The 7,927-nt window shown below is 38.6% G+C and overlaps 1 protein-coding gene across 2 annotated transcripts in view; it reads left to right on the top strand.

Annotated features, from left to right (window-relative positions):
* Nucleotides 1-7,927, top strand: part of Btbd9 (BTB domain containing 9) — a 439,436-nt gene that overhangs the window by 66,866 nt on the left and 364,643 nt on the right. The gene's annotated exons all lie outside the window — the stretch shown is intronic.

Below are 7,927 nucleotides of genomic sequence, written 5' to 3'. Positions count from 1 at the left end.
ACACTCATGTTCACTGAATTATGGTGAAAATTTTGTTCAAAACAACTGTTATATGAATAAGGAGATATTTCTGGACTTTAATTTGTTCCATTGATATGACATTTCAACTCTGTTGAACACCACTGAATTGTTCACTTTGAAATACTTCATTTTATGTGAACTTTAGCTCATTTTTTTTTTTTTAGAAAGGTATGTGCCAAATGTATCGTAGGAAAGAAAAGGTATTTGAGTGAATCTGCCAATTTGTCTTCTGGTCTCAGGAGTCACATTAGGGACTGTAAGTGATGATGAACATCTCACTAGAATGGTTCTATTTTCACTTAACAAGAAATTTAGACATGCCTCACCGGCTAAGGAAATAGATGCGTCTTCATGTATTTATGTTCACCACTTATTCACCAATTGCTCATTCAACAAGTCAGTCCCCAGTTTGTGCTAAGCATCAACTATGATACCAGGATCATCATACTGATGAACCTTGCTGGAGTTTCTACTCACATGAAATTTTGGAGAAACAGATACAAACAAATTATAAGAACACATTAGGTAATGATAAATATTTTGAAGATGGTTGATGGAAGGAGAGTTGTTACTTTAGACTGGCCAGGGAAAGCCAGAGAGGGAAGGTGGATATTTGAAGCTGAGGTGAACATTTTCTGGTTATCCTTTCAGATATTTAGCCTTTCTTTGGCCTATGTTGAATGTTACACAGAGTAGCTGGTCTGCTGCGGGAGGGCTCATTAGATGAATACTAAAACTGTACTATTTTTTGGTATAAGGCACTTATATCTCTTTTATTGCTATCATACATTCCAGATTCTCCCCATCCCTGCCATCATTAGATAAAGCATGATTTTTTTTTACACATTCTCATTATAGTACCTGCACCATACTATATATCTAAGAGACATAAAACAAATGAGAAAATAAGCATTGCTATTTATGGAAGCATTGTCCCCTGCCTGTTTTTAACAGTGCATGAGAGCATGCATATCTCTTTTCTTTTCTCTTTTGTTCTGCTCCCTACCTCCTAACTGGACGTTAAATGTTTAATTTAAAAGACAGACATGTTTACTTGATTTGGTGTTTCTTCAGGAGAGTGGAGCATCCCAGTGAGAATTAAGCCGAGCCTCTGCTTTCTGTAAGTGATGGGAGAGCTTCACAATTCAAGAAATGTATTCAGATATAAAAGAAGCAGGAAGGATTTCACTTTTAAAATGTCATCGTTTTAGTTCATACCTATTTTGAATTGTTCCACTACCTACAGTTTTGATACCAGAACTGAACTACAGTATAGAGCAACTGCATACAGGGATATGTTTTCTTCTAAGAATGCAAAGCAAAACGTAGCCACATGGTGTCACTAAATTATAACAATTTTACTTAGAGCCAAAAAGAATTTGAAATTACTTTTTTTTATAGAACCATATTTAAATATAAATTGTTCTGAGTTCTGTGATTTGTGAAATAACATGCGAAGCTATTTGTACTGTTTAAGTCTTCCTACTGATGTGGAGCATTAATTATGCCCCAAGTCCATAGATGTACAGTCAGGTGCTTGCTGGCGCTCGAGTCGTCATCTGCAAAGCACAGCAGATATGTGGGCTGCTGTGGCACACTTGTTTAGTTTCACACAAATAAGCTTTAACTTCTTTTGGGATTTAAAAATAAATAGAAGAATAACTTTAAGGAGATAGATTCACTAAATATTTATAAGGAGCCAGGCAACAGAAGAAAAGAGAAAGGAGAAAAAAGAGAGACAGGGTTGCAGTGCCCCATGAAAGGACAGGAAGGGAGGAGTCCTAACATTTAGCTAAACTTTCCATAGGCCAAACATCTATCATTACTGTGATTTTCACAGGAGCCTTATGAGAGAAAGAACACTACCTTAACTTTACAAATGAAGAAATTAAGCCTTAGAAAAGCTTAATTTATAACCAAATCTGACTTTGCAGTCTTAACACTGTTGAATGCCAGGTAAAGTATTGGTTTGGATACAGCCCAGTGTTAGGCATGGGCCCTGGGCTCCATCCCTATCCCTGAAAGGAAAAAAGCGTAGAGAGATAGAGACTTTCTAAGTGTGCTTGACAGAGGGCCTGCTGTGCCCACACTGCTGGTTCTGGTCACTGCCACTGGACTATAAGTACTTGTATAATGATGATGATGATGATGATGATGATGATGATGATGATGATGATGAGCAATCGAAGAAGTTTTCTTTTTAAAAATGCTCCAAAAGGAGTATGGTAATCCTTTTCCTAGTTATACTTTGTCAGTTTGTCAGTAGAGCTGTGAATTTCCTGCCCCTAAGTTCCCCTTAAGATCATTTTAGACTTTGTTATTACAGAGCGAACCTGTTGTTCTTAGTCCTGGTTTTGCTTCAGCTATGTTTAGAAACAAATATCATATATTATGAAATTTCTCTTAACATCTTACATTATTCTTTAAGTTGAGAAATTATCCATTTATTATTTTTACCTACACTCTTATTTGGAAACCCCACAACAATATCCCACCCCCAGAAAACCCTATCATACATTATATTCAGTAAGACCTTAAATAAATGGCTGTTTATAAGTTATTCAGTTGAATCCAGGCATTTTGTTTTGTTCTGTTTTGTTTAAAGGCTAATAACATGTTGAGATCCTTTTGTGTTTAGTAGGGGGATTGGAACATGGGAAAATAGAACGGGGTTATCTTTTTTCTTTATATTTTTGTTTTATAATTTTAGAATATAAATTAGTATCTTAATAACCCCATTGCATGTGATGATGTTAACGACACTAATAACCTGTAATTATTACCACAAACAGGCGTTGTCTGATTTTTATTCTGGAAGGGCAAGACCTATATTTGGTTCTGCTAGTGGTTCTTTCCCAAGCAGTTAGGTCCATGATGAAGTTCAGATAGCCCCTCCCTAGTGGATCGTTGTACCCCCTTTTTTTCATGCTTTTCCTCTTCTCCATATAACTTTATTATTAATAGAATTGACTTATTCGGACACTTACCTGACAGACATTTATTGAATACCTGCTATACACAGGTACTTGCTCTTCTCAAGAATTTCATGATATAATGAGGATAACAACCTTCAAAAGATTGATAAGAAAGTGTGACAGGTTCAGTAATAAAGATGCTATGGGGGTCCTACGGAGAGAATCTGAACAGTCTTGAAGGACTGGAGGATCATGCAGACTATATAAGGGAGAAAAGATGTTCTGTAGAGGCAGGATTCTTGCCAGCGGCTGACCGTGCATGGGACTTGGCCATGTTGGAACCCTGCACTCAGCTCTTCTTCTTTGGGTCCTTTTGCCTCTCAGCCTTCATGCCTGGTTCCTAGGAAGAGTACCCTTTCTGGGTCACTAATCAGAATGGTCTCTTTATCATTTATGCACCCATACCTCCTACCTATGTCCTTACTGATGTTTCTGGCCCAAGTACAAACTGTTACATTATCATGGCCCTGATTTAACATGGCTGAATCCCCAAAACAGCAGCTTATCTTCCCAGCGACCACTTCCTCCTCTTTCCCACTTCAGCCCTGTATACGGCTTCCTTTGGCCCTTCTTGCACACGCAGGGAAGCCTCCAGTTAGCTCCTTCGGGCGTGTCACCAAAGCTGCCCCTCGAACTCCGCCCCCAGCAGAAGTCCATGAAGTTTCATTCTCCCTGTCTCAGTCCAGAGGGTCTCCCCATCTCCCTGCCTCAGCCCTCTCCATCTCTTCAGAGTTAATAGAGACCCCCCCTTTTATTTCTGCTTCTCTGTTGTGCCACCACTGCCACCATTGCCACTGCCAATAGAACCTGACATAAATTCAAAGGATATATATGAATGAGACTCTCCTTTCTTTTTTCATTCATTCATTCATTCATTCATTCATTCTTTTAAATGTATTTTATTTTAGTACAGGAACTACAAAGTCTCACTACACAGATTGGACTTGTAATGATCCTCCTGTTTTCAGCCTCCCAAGAGCTGAGATTACAGGCACACACCACCACGCCCAGTCTCAGTTGCCTCTCAGTGCACCCTGTGGGCGGGGCCGGCGCGGCATGCTGGTGATCGAACCCTGGTCCTGGGCATGTCTAAGCAGGTGTCTCAGTCCGCTGAGCTATTCGGCTAGCCCTGAGACTCTTTCTTTATTACCTTTGTAGCCTTTTCAGATTCTGGGTCTTACTTGGTTTTAGTAAAAGTTTTAAAATCTTTTTTCTTTAAGATTAAAACAGTCTTTGCAGAGAACATAAATTGGGTTGTCACACAGAGAAGTGAAATTCCCAAGAAGTGAAAAAGAGGTTATTCTTTTGAAGCCAGGATTCAAGCAAGTATGTCTTTTGCTTTAAAAAGTAATATACCTTTATAGGTACTTCGTTCTGAGTTATGTCTTGCATGTGAGGAAATGAGCATTGATGTATCAATGTTCATATTGGAACTCTTTTGAAATCTGCTTTGGTACTGCTGGTCTCTAAATGTATATTAATAAAAATTATGAAATCCTGAAGTAGGAGGCCAAATACTCAGCTATTAGTCATGGGACAGTAGGTCTGTCAGGTAGAAAACTAGGAAGTAATAGAATGCACAGCCACACTCTCCAGGACTTTGGGCTCCTGGGTGTAAGCCCAGGGCCTCCAGCACAGGAAACGGAGACCAGGATTAGTGGAACTGCTGGCAGAGAGCGTCCAGGACCTTCAGCTTCTAGAGTGAGTAAGAAAATCACATCAATGGAAGATTGACTGTTTTAGAAGACAGAGAAGATGGAGAGACAGCATATTGTGGAGGTAAAAATAATTAAGCACAAATTTATTGTGAATGACTCATTTTTCTATCCTGCTTACTTTGGAAATAATAATTGAAAGACATTATTAGTTAAGTAGTTACTAGCTCTCTCAATGGAGATTTAGGCCAGTGTACATTCCAATTTCGCCCCCTACTGCCTCGTGACTGCTGTAACCTTTCATAGCATTTATAGCTTGGTTTGAGCCATTAATTATGTAATGCATCTGTCATACTTCTGTATTTGTGGTTCCTGCATCCTGCTTTATATTATTTTGGTGGTGGTTGCTACTCAGACATCTTGTGAGTCTCTGGCTCGCTAACGTCTCTGAATGTAATTGCCTGGATAATAATTGATTTTTCTGGAAAAAATCCTTTTAACACTGCTAGTCCTCCCATCCATCCCTCCCCCAGCATTGGAAGATGATACTAGGAAACAAGTTTTATAATATTTCTTTCCACAGAAATATTTTTAAAGAGAATGGTGTGTACAAATCCCATGGTTAATAAAATCATCAGAGCTTTCTAGGTTATGAATGATACAAGTTCCATAGATCGGGGCGCTCTCTATGGATATGAGGTTAGCTCAGGGGAGAATGGACCAGAAGTAAAACCAGATTGCTTGTCGGCTGCCAAAAATCCTGGGCAGATTGCCAGGCTTAGTTCACCTTCTAAAAATTCATCTCTCTGTATGAAAATAGAGGGCTCGATCCCTGCAAGAAATGGCAGTAGCATGAGCATTTGGGCTCCCTTCAACCAGAATGCTTTATGGATGTGCGGTGGGGGGGGCCGGTCATTGTGGACTGGTGGCCTTGACCTCATTTAGGTGCCGTAATATTTTCTTTAGCAGTCCTACTTCATTATGTTTTAAATTATCATTTCATAAGTTAATAATTGTTCTTCTAAATAATGTGGGTCATATATATACATGGATATGTTCTGCCTGATAGGAGGCTATAGGTTTAATTTCTAATAGTCATAGAAATTCTGTGCACATCATAAAGCTATTAGGATGGAACAGCTGTTTTAGTTCATTTCACCCTGCAAAAGAAATGTGATGCAGACCAAAATGATCAGTAATTATGTATTTTGAAAGCTAAACCTCCAGTTATAGAAAGAGCTAATTTACACATTAGATACTGATAAAACTACAGTATGCAGTGAGTTTCAAAGTTAGTGTTATCTTCTTCCTAAGACTATGAAAGCAAAGCTGTGCCAAAAGACATTTTTCTTTCTTTGAAATTGCCTTTTGCATTGCCCTTTGTAATTCTGGAGTTGCACATCAACAGTAGCAAATACTGCTTGATTTTTTTTTTTTAAGAAAAAAAATTAGAAGGACTGTTAGAGGGAGTAGGATTCAGAAGGGTTTTATTTTATGTCTGTTGATCAGTGACTACCATCTGCCTTCCACTTAATGTTATAGAAGCATGCATGTGTTTCCCAGTTCCGAACAGATGATGTGCATGGTTTGTTGAAATATATGTGTGTTCTGGATGTGTGTGTGTATTTACCTACAGTGCTTAAAAGCACACTTGAAGTGTAAAACAGATAATGAGTCTCCATTTTGAGCTAATTTGCATATTCAGTTCTTGTTAGAAAACAAAAGACGACAATAACACTGATTTTCTTTTTTACTTTAGAATCAGCACTAACCAACTGTCAACTTATATTTTGATTGCTTTTCTTTATTGGGGAACTTTGGGGCACATTCTTTGTATAAACATTGTTTTCTTTGATTTCAAGGGACATATCTTCAGTATGATTCATGGATGCATCGTACTGGTAAACTGTCATACATAAAAATATATTTTTCTCTATAAGCTTCCCTTTTACCTTTGATTTCTCTAGGGCAAAAATATGGTTAAGAACAAAATTCTAACTCAAGAGATTTGCTTGAAATAAGGTAAGATTGGGCGTGGTGGCATGGACCTGTAATCCCAGCGCTTGGGAGGCTGAAAACAGGAGGAGCATTACAAGTCTGATCTATGTAGTGAGACCTTGTAGACCCTGTACTAAAAAAGAAAGAAAGAAAGAAAGATGATAAAAGTTTTAGGCAGCTTTAGTGAACTAAAAAATTTAAGCTATGATTTAATAGAGTTCCTATAATATGTTTAAAATATGAGATTACAAAAGTCTGTTAATATTTCAATTTATTTGTTAGAATATTAGGGTGTATTCTCATCTTCCTAATTATACACAAATGTGTTCAAAATGATATTTTAGTAGTACATGGTATTTTTTTGTGTGTTTTTAGGGAAGGGTCTGCAGGGTGTTCAGGGTCTCTCTGCTAGATCAGACTCATAGTGATCCACCTGTTTACAACTTCCCAAGAGCTGGGATTACAGGTGTGTGCCACCACGCCCAGTCTCATTTGCCATCTCAGCGCGCCCTGGGGGTGGGGCCAGCACAGCAGGCCTGGGGATAAAACCCCAGCCCCTGAGCCTGCTTGCAGGTGCTTTAATCCGCTGGCCCTAGTACATGCTATTTTGAATTCTTGCATTTATATTTATATGGCTATCATTCTATATTAGTACATAAAACTCTGACGTAACACTTTAAAAATTTTTTTTTAACATATTTGGTGCAGGGTCTCACTACGTAGCGTGGACTCTAGTGATTCTCATATGTTAGCCTAGCCAGTGCTGGGATTACAGGTGTGTGCCACCATACCTGGTCTTGGTAGGGGTTCAGTGTGCCCAAGGGCAGGGGCGTGGCCAGCATGGCATGTGGTGCTGGGGATCAAACCTGGGTCCCTGTGCTTGCCTAAGGAGGTACTTAGTCTGCTATCTCACTGGCCCTTAATACTTTTTAAAAAGAGCAAAGTATTCTAAATGTACTAATGTTTATCCAACCATTCCCAGTTAGAAGAACCTTTTGAATGTTTCTAGGTTTGTAGTTACAGAACAATGTAGCCTTTGCCTGCCCACCTGATTATCTGTAAGCAAACCAGAATAAAAGGATTATAATCACATTAAAACCTGAAATATATTGCTAAATGCCATCTAAGAGCATTGTACCAGTTTTATTTCTATCAGTGTATGGTAATACTTATTTCATATTTATCAACACTGGTGGTTAATATTAACTTTTTGTGATATTGGGGATTCAGCATAGGGACATGCTATCCCTGAGCTACATTTCAGGGACCTTTTTGATT

The sequence above is a fragment of the Octodon degus genome, unplaced genomic scaffold, assembly GCF_000260255.1.
Source record: "Octodon degus isolate 3935 unplaced genomic scaffold, OctDeg1.0 scaffold00005, whole genome shotgun sequence".
Classification (NCBI taxonomy): Eukaryota; Metazoa; Chordata; class Mammalia; order Rodentia; family Octodontidae; genus Octodon; species Octodon degus.
The sequence above is the reverse complement of the archived record's forward strand: the minus strand, read 5'-3'. Positions and strand labels throughout refer to the sequence as shown.